Genomic DNA, 18970 nt, shown 5'->3' with positions numbered 1-18970 from the left:
TTCCAGGCGGGCGCCTGCTACTAGGCAGTCGCCTGCTCCTTCCAGGCGGGCGCCTGCAAGCCTTCTGGAAAAATCCAATTTTTGCTTCTGATTTTGCTGAATTCTTCGCACAACTCCCCGAGACTAATTCCAAGCACTTCCTAAAGCTTATTTTGATGATATCCTCATATTTAAGCAAGTTATACCCTGAAATACAAAAACACTCGAAAACGCGTCAAATACACAAAATAATCGAGTTCAAGACACCAATTCAAGCCGTTATAAGATGCTCTAAGTGGTATAAAATGCCACTTATCAAATAAATCCCACAAGCCAACTCACAAACCAGAAACGTGCGTGTGTGGATGCTTAACAGATATACTCTCGACACTAGATCAACTGTTGTGCATATGTTGTGTACTTAATGATTTCATAAACAAAACATCTAAGTAGATTTTACTTAGTGAAATAATGTAGCACTCGACGGATAAGAGTTATAGTCCCGATGGATAACTCATTATAGTCCCGACGGATGTTAACTTATTATCCATCGAGTGAGTAGCTTATGTAATAATAAGTCTGTAGCACAGTTCTGTATACATCTTTGTATAGATTCTGTAGTAGCCTATAAGTCATATTGACTTTAACTAGATATGCAGAATAGGTTGATTAATTGTATATAAATGATGTCTTGTAATTCTGCATAAGTGAAATGAAGTCAAGTGCCAAAATAGCTACCGACGGATGATTAACAAAGCCATCGACGGATGATTAAATGACTATCAACGGATGTTTAATATAGCAGTCGACGGATGATCAACAAAGCCATCAACGGATGTTCTGAAAGTCGACGGATGATCATATATCCAACGGATATTCATAAAGTCCAACAGATGATCATATAAAGAATTCAAACAGCAGTTGAACAGTGAATACTGAGCACAGCCGTCGAGATGTATACAAATCTACTGTGGAAGCCCATTAACTGGGTAATAGAGGATGAAAAGTAGCAAAGCTTAAGACTGATAGTTTTTATGTTTATTTAGTCTTTTTGACTTTGTAATCTTGGTAATATATAAACCAAGAACGTAGCAAATAAAAGAAGAGAACTCAGATACAAAAAGAGAGAAATCTTTGTAAGCAAAATCCTTAGCATTTCCCTGTATTCTCAGTAGTTCGATTTGTAAGCAGCTGTGAGCATTCTTGCATACAGAGTCCTCTCGATATATCATATATATCTCTGGTGGAATTGTTTAAATCCACCAGAAAGTTTTTAAAGACTCTTGTTTTTAATTACTTATGTTTTGATTCAATTAAGTTTCTATTCCGTATTGTGCAAAATCAAAACACTTATATCTATATTCGAGTTGAACATTTTTATTTCGAGAAAAAGGTTCAAGAATTCCATTCAACCCCCCTTCTGTAATTCTTGCTATATTGTTAAGGGACTAACAATTGGTATCAGAGCAAGCTCTTAATCTACAAAGAGTTTAAAGATCAAAACAATTCAGCAAGATGAACAAGAAAGACGTTGAAGTCAAGATTCCTTTTCTAGATAAAGATAATTACCATCATTGGAAGGTAAAGATGCATCTTCATATGCTTTCTCAAGATGAGGCCTATATGGACTGCATAGAAAGAGGTCCTCATGTTCCAATGAGAGCTGCAACAGGAAACAAGCCATCAGTTCCCAAGCCAAGGCACGAATGGTCTGATCCTGACATTGAACAAGTCAGGAAGGATAAAAAGGCCATGAACATTATGTTCAATGGAGTTGATGCAGACATGTTTGACAACATTATAACTGCAAAACTTCCAAGGAAGTCTGGGATACTATACAGATAATCTGTGATGGCACCGAGCAAGTTAGAGAAAATAAAATGCAGCTCTTGATTCAGCAATATGAGCATTTTCACAATGAGGAAAGTGAGTCACTCACTGACATTTTTAGTAGATTCCAGAAACTACTAAATGCTCTTAAGTTGCATGGAAGAGTCTATCAGACTAAAGACTCTAATCTGAAATTCTTTAGATCTCTTCCAAAGGAATGGAAACCAATGACAGTCTCATTAAGAAACTCACAAGATTATAAAGAGTTTACTTTGGAGAGACTGTATGGCATCGTGAAGACCTATGAGCTTAAGATAGAGCAGGATGAAAGGATGGAGAGAGGAAAGAAGAAAGGAGGATCCATTGCACTAGTTGCTGATTTGGAAAAGGAGAAGGAAGTGAAGATGGAAGCTGTTGAGTCAACTTCTAAGGTCTGTGAAAGCAAGGGTAAGGGGATTGCAGTAGAAAGTGAAGATTCATTGAGTCAAGATGACATGGAGGACATTGATGAGCACCTAGCATTTCTTTCTAGGAGATTTGCCAAGCTCAAGTTTAAGAAGAACTTTGGAGCAGCCAAGCCAAATAGAAACATGGTGGATAAGTCAAAATTTAAATGTTTCAAATGTGGCTTGGCAGGGCATTTTGCAAATGAGTGTAGAAAGTCAGATTCCAGTAAGAAAAGGTTTGAGTCTGTGGAATATAAGCAAAAATACTTTGATCTACTCAAACAAAAGGAAAGGGCTTTTATTACACAAGAGAATGACTGGGCAGCAGATGGTTTGGATGAAGATGAAGATGTCAGCTATGTCAATCTAGCCCTAATGGCCAAGTCTGATGAAACAGAGACAAGTTCCTCAAGCAATCAGGTAATTACTACAAACCTTGCACATTTATCTAAATCTTAGTGTAATGATGCCATAAATGACATGTCTATAGAATTATATCATTTGTATGTTACACTTAAGTCTCTTACTAAAGAAAATGCTAAAATTATAGAAAACAACTTGTTTTTTAATGAGAGGAATAATGTGTTTGAGTCTCGGTTTATTGATTTTGAGAAACTAAGGATTGAGTGTAAGATTGCCAAGGAGGAATTAACTGAGTCCTTGAAAAAGGAAGAGATTTTAAAGAAGCAGCTCGAGCGTGAACAAGAGGTGATTAAAGCATGGAAAACATCCAAGGATGTCCATGCTCACCAAAGTTTAAGGAATTGAGTCTTTTTGTGATGAAGCCTGGAAAAAGAATAAAGAGAAACTACAACTTAATTTGGTAGATGGTTTGCTGACAGATGTAGACTCGACGGATGATGAGGACTATCCGTCGGATAACAAAAAGTGTTATCCGTCGGATAACAAAAAGTGTTATCCGTCGAAAGATGAAAATCCTCATCCGTCGGCTGTAAACAAGCCCATTAGCAAATCCAAACTAATCAAGCTAAATGAGAAGTATGGGTCTGTTTCCAAGAACTTTGTTTCACCAAATGTAAATCAAAGAAAACCCCCTCTGGTATCTCTCAAAAGATACCAGTTGTAAAATCCACAAAAGCAAAAGAGGGGAGTATGAAGGAGGGAAAGTCAGGTGAGGGAAGGGGTGAACATCAAAGAAACCCCAAGAATAAGGATGGAGAGTTGAGTGAATCCCAGCCTAGCCACACTGCAGTTTCCCAACAAACTGCAGTGCTTAAAAAGGATAAAAGCTCACTTCTAGCTACATCATCCCAAAAGGATGCAGTTATTGAACAAAGCTCTCAGCCAAGAGCACAGGCCAAAAGGGTTAGGGACACAAGCTCACCCCAAACTTACACAAGAAAGAAGAAATCTAAGACCTTTGGGGATGTACAGGGCACACACACAGTGCAAAATGGTGCTAAAGACACAGTCCATGCACTCTATCAAATTCAGTTTGATGTGGCTCCAATAAATGTGGAGTCACAGCCAAAATCTCTAATAATAGAAGCATCTGAAACACCATACTCACCAACAAACTCTCTGGGAGTGGATATGATAAACACTTCAATTCCTGATTCCCCTTCTTTAACTCTGTTGGGGAAGCCAAAATCTAGTCCAAGTGAGCATCATCTTTTAGATGATTTGTTGGCTCACTTGCCAATTCTTTCAGATTCTATTGTGACATCTGTGCCCCAAATATCTTCAATCAACACAGAGTCAACAATAGTTTCTCTTCCCACCTCATTCATTTCCACTATCTCGATGGATATTGCTCATCTGTCGAATAGTGATTATATCCCGACGGATAAGCCTAACAGCAGTTATCCGTCGAATAGCATTACCACTCACTCGAAGGATATCACTTATCCGTCGAGTATCTCTGCACAACTTCAAACCTCAATTATTTCAAGTGCAGAAGATTTAGTGGTTGTACAGTCACTCTTAGGACTGAGAGAGGAGAGTGCATTGAGTGAGAGGCTGGGTTGCTCCCAGGCAAAAGGAGAGGAAAAGAGTGAAAATCAGCAATCCATTTATTCAGGATTGGCAAAAGTGAGTGAGAGGAGTCCCACCTTAGTAGGTGAAGGTGAGGGTGTGAGGGTGGGGAGCCAGGGTGAGACCCTGATGCAACAAAAGAGAGATTTTGAGAGAAAAGCAGGTACAGAAGCTATAAGGGTGGATCCAGCCATTGCTAGTGAGTCAATGATTGTGACTGATGCTTAAAAGGAAAGACAATTTCAGCAACATTACAAAGCTGTAATTGATAACATTTCCTTGGATGCTGACACTTTTACTCACCCTGTGTCAGCCTATCAACTGTTGGCTGCTCAGGGCAATGTGGAGGCAGAATAGACTTTGAACTTATTACACACTTCAAAATCTCTTCAAAGAGATAAAGCTGCTGTCAATAGGATGCCTTCTCAAGCTGGTGAGCCATCAGAAGAATTTGAAGTAAATTCTAATGATGATGACTTTGTTTTTTTGGATGGAAGCATGAACTTAGGGGGAGATGAAGGCCCAAGTTCTGTTCCAAATTTACCTGAATGGGCATGGACAAAGGAATCTACACCAGGACAGTTTGGTGTATCTTTGGTTAAGCAGGTTATGGCTATTCAAAAGGCCCTTCAGAAAACTTCAGATGCTGGTACCAAGGATATTCTTCAAGCTCACCTAGACTCTCTACATCTCATGAAGATCCAGCAATTAAGACAGAATCTGAGTGTGGATGAACTCAAAAAGGATATAGCTGACTTGAAGACCTATAATTCTGAGAAGCTGGATTTAGTCATGCCATATGGTACCATGCAGGATCTATTACTGAGACTGAGGAGAGAATCAGATTCTGAAAAGAAGCTGGCCAAGTTGGAAGATAGAGTTCAAGTTATTGAGAATTCAGTGGCTACCCTTCTTCAAAATCAACAGACTCAGACAAATCTTCTCATGCAACTGGCCAAAGCACAAGGCCTAACTCCTCAACTTGATGATAACAAAAAGGGGGAGAGAGAACCAAGTGAGGGGGGAAACTTCAAGTTCAAATCAGCAAAGTAATTGTACCTTCAATTACTGTCTCCAAGCCACCAGTTGCAGATGGTATAGATCTACACTACAAGAAAAAGTTGAATAGACATCATACATTAGACATCGGTTGATGTTGCCACTGATTTTAAAAGAACCAATAACATCATCCCGTGTTTTTCTGATGTCTATGTTATTTGAAGACATCGGTTATTTAATAACTGATGTCTAAAATTACCAAAAAAAAATTAGGGCGCGCTCTTTCAATTTTATTCCCCCTTAGCGGAATGTTTTTCAGGTTCCCCCTCATTTACCAATTCTTCCCCCCATTTTCAGAAACTAAGTTAATAATTAAACTTTCACTCTCTCTCGTCTCACCCCCACCCCGACCTCTCTCTCTCCCTCTCCCTCTCTCCCTGTCTCTCCCTCCCTCCTCACTCCACCCTCCACCCTTCACCCTCCACCGAAAGTCTTAAATCGTTCACGGAAGGTTCAGAAGTTCCCCCAGATGTTCAACTTGATTTAATTTATCCGAAGTTCTACTATCGATAAACCGATTCATTCGAGTGGAAGTCTGTTCAATTTGTTCGAAGATATAAAGCTCGAATTGGTATATAAGTGAGCTACAAAACTCAAATTATTAGTTTCATTTAATTTTAAATTGGGGATATTTCAATTCTAAACCCTAATTGCACTTCATGCTTGAGTAAGGATCTATTTGTTCCTAATGCTACTTGGTACATGATTCCAGAAAAGAATACAATATTAAAACCTATAACTTAATTTATATACTTCTATTTTTCTATACTGCCTCGTGGTCGGGTTATCATTGTATCTCAAAGTTACTACTCAAACTCAAGAAGAACTTTTGGCTTCCCACCTTGAGCAACAATCATCGATGTATTATCTCTCTCTCTCAGTAATTATTTTGTAGTTGTGTGTTCTTTTATGCTTGGTTTGATGCTTTTATATAAAAAGTTCTGATCTTTTAACACCTTACCTGGATTAGATCAGTAGATTTTATATTAATTGTCTTTATAGTGTGTTTTATGGGTTTTTATATATCTTGAACCTGCTGACAATTGAATATGTAGATTCTTGATTGTATGTAATGTAATTTAAACTTGTATTACAATTGTTTCAGTTACCTAAGCTAATTAGTTAGTGATGTAATTGCGTGAATTTTGTTAATGATTGTTGTGTCGCAATTATCCAAGTCTTCTTTAGCTATAAGTTGATGCTGATTCGTGATCGATTTTAAATATGTGCTCTATCTATGTCCGGGGCTATCCATTTCAAAGTTTGTTATGTCCTGTGTTTTTCACACAGAGTAAGCACTAATTAGTATTTTAATAGGTCACATATGTTTATATTTGATTTTTGTTTTTGTTTTGTTTGTGTTTTATTATCATTTAACTAATAACTTAACATTTGTGAAGTATGATTACTAATTGTGTCTGATGCTGCCATTTTTTTATACACTCAACTAAAATTATCTTATAGAGTATAAAGCTATAATGTAGTCAAGAACATGAGTGTTATGATCAAAAGCAGTTGATCCAAAATTAAAAGACCAATTTATCCAGGAAATTTAATTTATTCAAGGACCGTGTTTCCTGCCTTCTCTATATTTAGAGATCCTAGTTATATCATACAGGGCCAGTTATCAAGAAGCATAATTTTTTAAAATTATAAATACCTTGTGTGTATAGAAACGGTCAATTGCAGAAATTTAAATACCTCACCTGAGGCCGAAGCTTTGCATACCTTGGTTATAAGCCAAGAGGTAACCTAACTTTAATTTGAATTTATGTTTGTCTAAATCTAACAAATATGTAACATGACTGCAGATATATAACAACATTTACTTCAGATCTGGTGTTTCTCCGAGTAAATTTAAATCCTCATCGAACCAAGGGTTTGAAAACATCATCTGTTAGTTTGAATCACGTGTAAGTGCAGTAGTTCTTCAACAGTATTATAAGTGACAAATCTTTGATCTCTTAGTTATGCACATTGTTGTTTCCACTCTGGAATATTTCTGACAAATATAATACAGACTGAGGTTCAGTGACAACTTCAATTTAACTTTTCTAAGTTTGGAGTTGAAGCTTAATCAACATATTTTTGTGTAGAGTGTGGTTTCACAGGCCTTTCAAAGCTGATAATTGGACACTCTTTGTGGTAAGGACTAGAGTTATTTAATATGATAATTAAAAAAAAATCTTTTGCACTCATACTCTTTGTGGTAAGTTCTAAATTAAACACTTACAATTCGATATAATTCTTGATTTGTTTGTGATCAATTACAGAGATTGTTCACTTATGATGAGAGGTAAATCCATTTTTTATATCTACATGTATTATTATCGTAATTGAGCATTTTGTTATTTAATTAGAATTATTTTTTTGATTAGAGATGTTACTTTGTATGCTCTCGGTATTGGAGCTTGTGGTACTAATGCTTTAGATGACAAAGAGCTCAAATACGTTTACCACGAAAATGGCCAGAAATTCATTAAGGTACTATAAGTTTGTCGAGTAATTGGAATTATAAACAGATTAAGTTGGAGCAATCTATGTATAGATATTATTAAAGTTTTCGAGTTTTATGTATTTTGTATCGACTTCCTGGTTGTAGGTCTTACCGACGTTTGCTGCTATATACTCACTGGGATCGATAAATATTTCTGAAATACCTAGAATGTCGTGAGTATACCTTTTTGTTTTTTAATTTAGTCTTATCTTTGCTGGAATTTTGCCTGACTGAGCAGGTCGGTATTTATTTTTGCTAGATTTGATCCGCGCCTGTTATTGCATGGACAACAGTTTATAGAAATTTAAAGGTCGTTGCCTACTTTGTGTAAGGTTCTTAACCTCAAGTTCTTTATAACGAACAATTTGTGAATTTCATTGATATGTACAATTTCTTTGTTAGATTAGAGTGCCAATTTGAAATCACAATTTCTTCTATACGGATATTATTAACCTCTGCCGGAGAGATTTTAGTGTATAGTAGTGCGTGCATGTGCGTGTGCTCGCGCAAATATAAAAAAATTAAATAAGAATCTGCTTAACTATCCTCAATTCAAACTTCTATTATTACAAGTTTTGAAATTTATTGTTGATGCATATACGAAATAAAACAAGTGTTGTGGGATTGCATGATAAAGGTTTGTCAATGATCTGATATATATATATAGCACTGTAAATCCTAATTGAATGTAATTTTTTCAAAGTTTAGAATCTATGTATTTTGTAATTACTTTGTTGATGTCATAGTGGTAGCGATATTATTATTACCTACACGCACAATAATTTTATCAAGTTTTCATTCCCCTAAACATACATGTTACCTGATTGGTGTCACCATTAAATTAACTCGCTTTTGTTATTATGGCATGTCTTTTGATTGTATAGGTAAAGCTGCCATATTGGAACTTGAAGTTCTAAGTTATGGGGAGTCGTCTGATGAACCGGTCTCCATGAATCGACAAGTTTCTAAGCAAATGACTGAAGTATATATGACTTAAATGCACTTTAACTACCAAATATCATTTTTATGTAGGTTGACTCTATATTTACGGGGTGCAGGTGGCTTCTCAAAATCACCTCACCCATATTCTTACATTAACTATCAAGCAAATCGGAACGTAGCTTTTAAACATCCTAAAAGTCAGCCATTTGCAGTTTATGAGGAATGTACGCAGCCCTCCCAGGTATGTCACATATTTTTACATCCGTTGCCTCTTCGCTAATTCTGGAATGTTTCATATCTCCGTATCTACGGGTTTATTCTGATTTTAAACCTACCATATTTAACACTAGTGAAATTGTTGACAATTAGTATATAAATTTGATAAGAAATGCTGACTTTTTTTTGCCTAGCAGAAATGCTGACTGTTGTTTGACTTGCTTCAAATTTCATGTTACAAATACTAGGATCACTGTACAGTTTTTGAGATAACCTATCAGTAAATTTGTCTTATGTAGCAACTCCCTGTATTTTAATTTTTAGGACACAGGTAATACACTTTAATTTGAGAAACATTATGAAAGAAGAGGAACAAAGCGAGAAAGAAAAGGGAAAAGAATTTCTTTCAGTGACTTTTACTGCGTGTCTATCATTAGATTAGAGTAAAACATGGACAGTTCATAATTTTTGTTTTAAATCATCTCTTGTACTTTCTTCAATTTGCATCTTATTTTTCCTGCCTGATGAGGCAATCATGCCCCTAGCGTGTGTAGCTTGGTGATATGGTGTGGCCAAATAAAGAAGGAAATAACATGAAATGAGGACATTCTTAGAGAAATGGAGGTAGCACTGAATACTGATTGGCCGTGTGAATATCGAGCAGGGTGTGATGGTTGGTTACATTGAGCTTAGGTATCTCAGTGATCAGTGAGGAAGAGTGATAGACTAGAATCAATCTCATAAAGATATTTTTGAAAACGAGTGGTATCACACTGCTTCACTTTTTCCTTTAGTAGCAGTAGCAGAGGGCCACATTTGTCATATCAGGCTTACCTAACAGAATAAGGCTGCCAAGAATTGTATGAGTGCATATAGTTTCACATCTCTGACCTGGGGCATTTTGCTGAAGCTAACTAGCACAAGTGAGTTTTAGTTGCACAGCTAGTATAATACTTTTGTGGTCTAAAAGAGTTCGATGGATAGACGATTCATGATTTTGTCATTTATTTGTGATTGTTTTAGAATATTTGATTATCAATTGAAAGCTTGTACCTTAGTACCTGACTTTACTTAAGACTGGCCTAGATCTATGATGAACCAAATATAACAGAGTGTACATTATGGCTAAATTTTTCATCTTTTGTGATTTCAGGCAGTAAACTACTTGAAAATAAGGAGTCTGATGGATTTGACATGCCGAACCTTGTCGAGCAAGATCAAGGTAAAGACTCTAGAGGAGATCGGGGAGGCTGTCAAAAATTGGAAATGTTCGAAAGGGGAATAAAAGCTAAGGGTAGACAAAAATTTATAGAATGGCCTTCTATAGCATCAGGAGTTCAGCCTCATATATGATCTGATAACCTCAAATTGTAGCTTAAGACAGCGCCATTCCTTCTATTGTAGCTTAAGGTCAATAGCTCTTAGTTTGGTTTTGAATGATTCTGTAATAAAACTAGATCTTGATATTTATGTTGATGAATATAAGTGTTTAGTTAGTTCATTGTTTAAATACTTTTAATGAATAAATATTGATGTCAAAAAAATGATTGGACATCCATTTTAATGAATAAATACTGATGTCAAAAAAATAATTGTACATCACCTATAATATATAAATACTGATGTCTCAAAGGCAATTGTACATCACTTTTAGTGAAGAAAAACTGATGTCAAAGACTCACATGTTTCAAGTCTAAAAGAAATATAAACATCACTTTAATTGGGATAAAATTGATGTCTAAGTGCCACATAGACATCATATTTACTAAATAAATCGATGTTTAATATCTGATTTTACATCACCTTTATGAAAAAAATCGATGTCTATGTGGAAAAAAACATAGCTCATTATATGTTTAATCTGTTGTAATAGGTGTAATTTATTTATTAAATTATTTATTTCTAACATTTTTTGTAAAAAAATAATGCATGGACATCAGGCAGTTTGCCAGAAATGATGTCTAAGCGAGTAAAGACATCGGGTTATGGCCGATGTCTAGAATAGACATCACCGACATCAACATCGGTTGCTAAACAACATAGACATCGGCCAAAAACCGATGTCTATGAACATTTTTCTTGTAGTGCTAATTAAAGCAGCAGCAGCAAATTTGAAAGTTGCTGAGAAGGAAAGTTGAGTTTGATCAACTGGATAAGATTGATGAGGAGATATAGAAAAAGTTTGAACTTGTCAAGGAGCCAGTTAAGTCAGCCATCCATCACTCTCAACTCAAGCAAATCAGTGTGAATCAGATGAGCATGAATTATCTGGAATGAGGACAATCTTCCTGCATCAAGTCTACAAAGGCTGAAATAATTCTTAAACCAAGGGCAAACTATCCAAAATCATCTTTGAAGAACCCCTTAGAAACTGTGTATGAGACACCCAAGCCTGATGAGAAGAAGCTTCTGTCAAGATCAATTGTCTTCTATAAAGATCCAGCTGATTCAGCTTCAAAAAGGAGAATTGCTAAGATATTCAGAAATGGAAAGGAAATTTGTGTGGTAGCTGGACATCCACAATTTGCTCAAGCAAAGAGAGAAGAAAAAGATAGATTAAAGCAGGAAAAGAAGCAAGTTGCTCTAGATGCAAAGAAGACTAAACAAAAGAAAGAGCAGATTGCTATCTTGGCCAAGCTACAGGCTGTGAATTCATCTCAACAAATTCCCTCTCAACCATCTAAAGCTGCTGAATCAAAGAAGAAAATTGAAGAACAGAAGAAATCTCCAAAAAAGAAAGAATTGGCTACAAGAACAAAAAGGAAACTGGATATTGTTGACAAAGGATTGGAAGATCAATTTCGTAAGGTACCCACACCAGCTACAACTCAAGCATCAAAGCCCTTTGTGGCATTTGAAGATAAAGGGTGGTGGATCCCTACAAGAATATTCATGGTGAACCTATTGTGCCCAAGGATAGCCAATAGAGGGGGATAAAATACCAATTCCTGACTTCAATTTACCATCCTTAGCAAGCCAAATAGGACAAAGTCAAGGGCATCAAGAAAGTGAAGCTGTCACCCTCTCAAATCCAAATCAGTAGTTAAAGTTCAACCCAAAGGTAACAGGGGAGACTACTTGTACTTGTGTGACATCAAGGAATTTTCTGATCTAAACCTCTATCTGAATGAACTAGATAAGTGAGTGGAATTGATGCATACAGAACATACCTGAAAGGTTAGTGTTCAAGGTACAAAGGAGGAAAGGGAGATTGTGTGGCCATTTCAAAGGATTCGTCAAGAAAGCAAGCTGTACTGATTAAGTTATTCTCCTTCAAGAAGAACTTTGGTTCAATGTAACTGCAAGAAGACTAGTATTGAAGAAGATTGAAGACTAAGGAGTATTAGAGCTAAATATGCACTTCTAAAGACTCTAATCATCCCATATACAGGGAGAAGAGTGCATCTAAGGCCCTACTAGCTGATGGAGTTCATAGATGACAAAAGGTGTGAGAAGATTCTTCAGGTTAGAGGACCAATTGAGTTCTCTAGCAAATGAGACTCTCTTGGAAATTGCAAGAAAAGCTAGATCTCTCAGAATCTGATGACTGGAATTCCATAGGCAGCTCCAAAACCAGATTGATGAAAACAACAGGAAGCTTGGAAGAAGATCCGACCTTCAAGAAACTAGAAAATCTGCTCAGGCTAGAGGAGCATCTTGAAATGACTGTGAGCCAAACTTTGTACATTTTCATTAATTGAAGCACTTTCAGTATTATCTGCTTATCTTTAAAGCTGTATGTTTACGATATTTTGTAATCATCAAGTATCTCTTAATTTATGGCTACAATTCCGGTAGACATAAATTGGGGGAGATTGTTGTGCATATGTTGTGTACTTAATGATTTCATAACAAAAACATCTAGAGTAGATTTTACTTAGTGAAATAATATAACACTCGACGGATAAGAGTTATAGTCCCGACGGATAACTCATTATAGTCCCAGACGGCTGTGAACTTATTATCCATCGAGTGAGTAGCTTATGTAATAATAAGTCTGTAGCACAGTCTGTATACATCTTTGTATAGATTCTGTAGGAGCCTATAAGTCATGTTGACTTTAACTAATATGCAGGATAGGTTGATTAATTGTATATAAATGATGTCTTGTAATTCTGCTAAGTGAAATGAAGTCAAGTGCCAAAAATAGCTACCGACGGATGATTAACAAAGCCATCGATGGATGATTAAATGAATTCAACGGATGTTTAATATAGCATCGGACGGATGATCATAAAGCCATCACGGATGTTCTGAAAGTCGATGGTGATCATATATCCAACGGATATTCATAAGTTTAACAGATGATCATATAAAGAATTCAAACAACAGTTGACAGTAAATACTGAGCACAGCCGTCGAGATGTATACAAATCTACTGTGGAAGCCCTTAACTGGGTAATAGAGGATGAAAAGTAGCAAGCTTAAGACTGATAGTTTTTATGTTTATTTAGTCTTTTGACTTTGTAATCTTGGTAATATATAAACCAAGAACGTAGCAAATAAAGAGAGAACTCAGATACAAAAAGAGAGAAATCTTTGTAAGCAAAATCCTTAGCATTTCCCTGTATTCTCAGTAGTTCGATTTGCAAGCAGCTGTGAGCATTCTTGCACACAGAGTCCTCCTCGATATATCATATATATCTCGGTGGAATTGTTTAAATCCACCAGAAAGTTTTTAAAGACTCTTGTTTTTAATTACTCATATTTTGATTCATTAAGTTTCTATTCCGCATTGTGCAAAATCAAAACACTTATATCTTATTCGAGTTGAACATTTTATTTCGAGAAAAAGGTTCAAGAATTCACATTCAAACCCCCTTCTGTAATTCTTGCTATATTATTAAGGGACTAACAATAACCATAACTTATCTATCATCAAACAATCACAAGTTTATAAAAAGAATAGATTTTAAACGCATAATGACTCACAACACCTCCGTTCTACTAGAGTTATACAAGGATTCATGCTATTATTGAACACATAACAAAGATGCTTACTTGACCGTGCAATGAATGAGGTCCCAAAAGCCTTATACAATAATAATCATGTAGCGAGTGTGAGGTTAGCGAATCCCAAACTATGAAAGCCTTAGGTCACTAGGCACAAAGTGCCATAAGAACTTAATAACTCGAGTATTAAAGAGCTCACTCTTGATCAATTATGCATAAACACATACCTTTTTTTTCTTTTTTCTCTTTTTTTTCTTTTTTTTCAACAATTTCTAAATGAGTGTGTTTCACTCCATCTCATTCAACCCTAGACTACTCATAGAAATATGGGCCGACTACTAGCCATTTGACGCCTAGCCTTATACACAACTAGCAATGAAATCCTTCTTTTCTCTTGTTTAAAAATCAGTATTTTTACGTCATAACGAGAATATCATAAATTCTAAATATAACCAAGTGATTAAATCTCAACAACAAACAAGTATGATCATGATCTAGATCAAAAGCAACCCTATAAGACTTTTTGAAAATATTTGTTTCTGGCATGTAAATCAATTCATTAGGACTTAAAAACCCCTCTATTCATCATCACTACACTCACATCAACATCAACCTAAGGGATCATGTTAAATATGCATGCAAATGCAACTATATGAAATCACATAAAAAAATAAACAAATATGTCCTATATGAACAATCATGCAACACTACGAATGAAATACAACTATATGCAACATGAATCTATATGAACTATATGGACACACACAAACTAATCATTACATTATCACCCCCAAACTTAAAATTTTCAATGTCCTCATTGAAGGTAATAATAAGGATTTCAGACATACCTAGTTGTCAGGAGAATCACCCTCCTCGGGTGGAGGATCATGTGGCCAATCATCCTCGACACCAGTGGCTCGGAAAATAGTGCCCAAAGCCTGTGTCAAATCTACAGCAAAACGACTGTGAATGTCGTGTATGGCCTCCATACGCCTAGCCACTCGCCTGTACTGCTCATCACCAACACCAGTGAAAGGAATATGTCCTAAGTCCAATCATGTATTAGGATTTAGGAATAACTTTTGTAATCTGTTTTGATTTCATTGATATTAATAAAGACTTGTTTTGTTTTTATTACGGGCTTTATCTATTTAAGTGTTTAAATAAGATATACCATAGTTTAGAGTAAAGCTTTTTATGGATTATGATGAGATCATAATAGTGAGACCTAAAAAGATGATAACTCTGAACTTAAATAGTTCCTGGTCGTAGGATTACTAACTGGTAATTAATAATCCGCAAAGATCGGTACATACTATGCTTGCTTCATTATGAAGGATGTCTGTTCTCATAGACATTTGTGTGGTGACACTATAGCTAGTATGTAGGTGCTTATTATGGAATAAGTTCACTGAACATGACTCGCAGAGCTGAACAACTGATGGAGTTCACTCACGTGTCAGCAGTTGTTCACTTAGTGATAGTTGTACAAGTATCCTTAGACTTGAGGTCATCATAGTCATCTTGTGTACACTGAACTATGCTTTGGTTTAGTTCTTAGTCTCCAGGGATAATTAGGGCTCTTCTGGGTATAGGAATTTGTACACGAAAGAGAGTGTATGATCAATAAAGGATCTACCCCTTCCAGTGAAGGAAGCGAATGTTCAAGGCTGAACCACTTATGCTAGTTCAGGAATCTCTGGCCAGAGTAAATGAAATTAGAAAGGAGTTTCTAATTTGCATAGAACTATGCATAGTAAATGGTAAGCAAGTGATTGAATTAGATAGGCTTGACACGAGATCCATGCCTTGTATTTAATCGGGACATTGTAGGGTAGAAGGAGTTTATTGTACGGTAACTATTCACTGACAGGTTCTTGGTATTCTAAGCAGTGAATTCATATTATCCGGATAGTCGCGATATGTTGAGAAGCATCACTCACGATGTAGAATAAATGTGATTAATTAATTAATCATATTTAATAAATTAGAGAATTATAAATAATGATAAAATAGTTTTATTATTATTTATTTCTACTACCGGCTTAATATTGAACCTACAGGGTCACACCATAAAAAGAGAATGATTTATTGGTGGAGAAATTAATTAATAATGGCTAATAATTATTTATTTGTGAAATAAATAATTAATTGGCAAATTCAATAATTGATTAAATGAGATTTAATTGATTATAAATTAATTAAGAAAAGTTCTTAATATTATTAATTAAGGATTTAATTTTTGGAAATTAAATCAAGAGAGAATTATTTCTAAAGTGTTTAGAAAAAGGATTAATAATTAAAAGGTGTTTTAATTATTAATGAGAATAATAAATGGGATAATAATAATAATAATAATATTTATGAGAAAATTTCAGCTGAAAATTTTGCCTATAAATACACTATTATAGACCCTATTTTATTCTAACCCCAGAAACCCAAAAGTTTCAGAAAACCAAATTTTCTCCACCTCCTCCTCCTCCTAAAAGTCGTTTTCTTGGTGGATACCGGTGGAGTGCTTCACACTTGAGGAGCAGCTGCTAAGGATCTCTGATCGTTGTGTCCGAATTATTTTAAAAGGTTAGATTCGATCCCTCGAATTTTTATTCACGATTTATATGCTTTTATTTGGATTTTGTATGTGTAAAAGTGTTTTTCCACGTCCCGCTGCGTTAAAAATCCAACAATTATCATAGCATAGGTTGTATGCATATAGATCTGTGGTAAAAATTTCAGAATTTTATGTGCTTGTATGAATTAATTATGATTTTTACAAGTTATATTAATGGATTATTTTGTCTGATGAGAAAATCGTTTCTCAGAATAATTTTGAATGTTGATCTAGGTTCTACAAGTGTTGTAGATCGTCTGGGTAGTTTTTCATAATTTTAGGATGTATAGATTTTTATTATGAATTTTGAAGTTCTTGCAATTAAATTCTTAAGTATAAGTAAATATATGTATATAGTAGATATATAGATGTTTGTATATACATCTGCTTTGCTGTTATCTATATTGCACGGAATAAAGAGAACAGGTACGGCGTCTGCTGAGACAAAGACAGGGCGGTCAGGCACGGGTATCGAGAAAAGTCAGCCGGCGGAAAAAGAAAAGAAAAAAAAATAGGGTGTAACGCATTCTGGGAATGGCTTTACACACCTGTGGCGCATTCACGGAATGCGTTACACCCTTTAATGGCTTAAAAATGGGTGTAATGCATCACCAGAATGCGTTACAGGCTTGTAACGCGTTCCTGAAATGCGTTACAGCCCGTCTGTTGATATTAAATTGATTTTTTGGGAGTTTTCGTAACTCCGTTTTGGGCGTGCAATATAACCGTTGATTCATTTTTCCGAGACGGATCTAATGGAGTGATCAATTTTAGTTTATATAAAAGTTTTGACTGTTTATATTTCCATGAAGTGTTTTAAAGCTGTTTTTGATTGTTTTAATTGATTTTAAATGCTTCATGTGATACATAGAGATGTATAATGCTTAGACCTATGTGCTAGATGATGTTAACATGCCTACCTTGATGTTTATTCATGTTGATATATGTGATATATGCTTAGTTTATCATGCGATGATAGATTTAGGTGAATTTAAATAAACATAAGGCGTTTGTTAGACAACCTAGTATAGTGAAATTGTTTCATAACCTTAATAACAATATTATGAATTACAATCATGAGATTCTTGTGTTTGTGAAATACGTAATTAGAATATGAATTTTCGATATGAGAGAAAGGATGATTCTGTCACAACAGATTCTATCTGTAAGAAAGGGTTATAAGTGACACCTCTTGACCACATGCTCCACCCGATCTGGGAATCATCTGATTATTGATTATTGATTTGAAATATTTAATTTAAAAAGGAAGAATCTCTTTATAATATGATTAGATTGTAACTAATATAATCCCACTAAAATTAAATAATATCAAGTAGTAAGTGGCCAATGATACAACGGGCTTGTGTCGGTCATAGCCTTCCAACATGGTAGAAAGTAGTTCTTATTTTTGAATCATTGTCGTTTCGTGCCACAGCCGAGGGCTTTGATTTCGAAAATAAGAAATACTTGTCTATTAGCATAGAGATGTGTATATTTGATAAGAATCTAAAGGTCGTTACGTGCCACAGCCGTGGGCCTTTGGGGACTGATTCAATTGTACGGAATTTGGGTTTAGACTTGACTTAGAATATTGTAGTTTTGTCGTGCACAGCCGTGACTCAATTATTCAAGAGGCTAAAGTTGATTATGGGAATAACATTAGATGTAATTGACAAGAGTTGTCTTCCTATTAAACATTACATGGTGTTTCGTGCCACAGCCGGGGTTGTGTAATGGAATGTAGGATCCCTATTCCCACTAGCATTATGAGCTTAATTTTTCATGTAGGGGGTTGATAATTAGGAAAACTAGTGGGAGCCACTTGAATAAAGACCCGATTCATATAGTGTTTTGAAATGAAATTGAATATTTGCTAAGTGTTGTTATTGTTTATCATTTACAGATTTACTTTGTACGTTATGTCTTCTGCACTATCACTCAGGAGCATACTGATGCTCACAAATTGACTGGTCCTAATTATGCTGACTGGCTTCGAAACTTGAGAATTGTTCTCAGGATTGAGAAGCTGGAATACGTGATTGACTCACCTAAGCCTACTGAACCTGCTAGTGATGCACATAATGATGAACATGTTGTGTATCGTAAGTGGATAGATGATGCAAATGTTGCTCAATGCATCATGCTAGCTTCCATGAACATTGAGCTACAGAAGCAACATGAGCATATGGATGCTCACACTATCCTCATGCATCTACAAGAGTTGTATGATGTGGCGGGAGGACAGCTCGATATGAGATATCGAAGGAGCTGTTCGGTTGTAGGATGTCTGAGGGATCATCTGTGAATGACCATGTACTTAAGATGATCAATTTGATTGAACGTCTTGGACAACTTGGTTTTGCCATGGATGGGGAGCTGAGCCAAGACTTGGTCTTGCAATCGCTTCCGAGTTCGTTCTCGCAGTTTGTTGTGAACTTTCAC

At 35.6% G+C, this 18970-nt stretch overlaps 1 long non-coding RNA gene across 1 annotated transcript; it reads left to right on the top strand.

Annotated features, from left to right (window-relative positions):
- The first annotated feature begins 7549 nt into the window (after window positions 1-7549).
- On the top strand, window positions 7550-8129 carry LOC141679154 (uncharacterized). Its single transcript, XR_012558065.1, has 4 exons — window positions 7550-7605; window positions 7688-7793; window positions 7912-7979; window positions 8066-8129. It is a non-coding gene; the product is annotated as an uncharacterized LOC141679154 (long non-coding RNA).
- The last annotated feature ends 10841 nt before the right edge of the window (window positions 8130-18970 follow it).

This window comes from Apium graveolens, chromosome 8 (genome assembly GCF_009905375.1).
Source record: "Apium graveolens cultivar Ventura chromosome 8, ASM990537v1, whole genome shotgun sequence".
Taxonomy (NCBI): domain Eukaryota; kingdom Viridiplantae; phylum Streptophyta; class Magnoliopsida; order Apiales; family Apiaceae; genus Apium; species Apium graveolens.
This window is presented reverse-complemented; position numbering and strand designations above follow the sequence as displayed.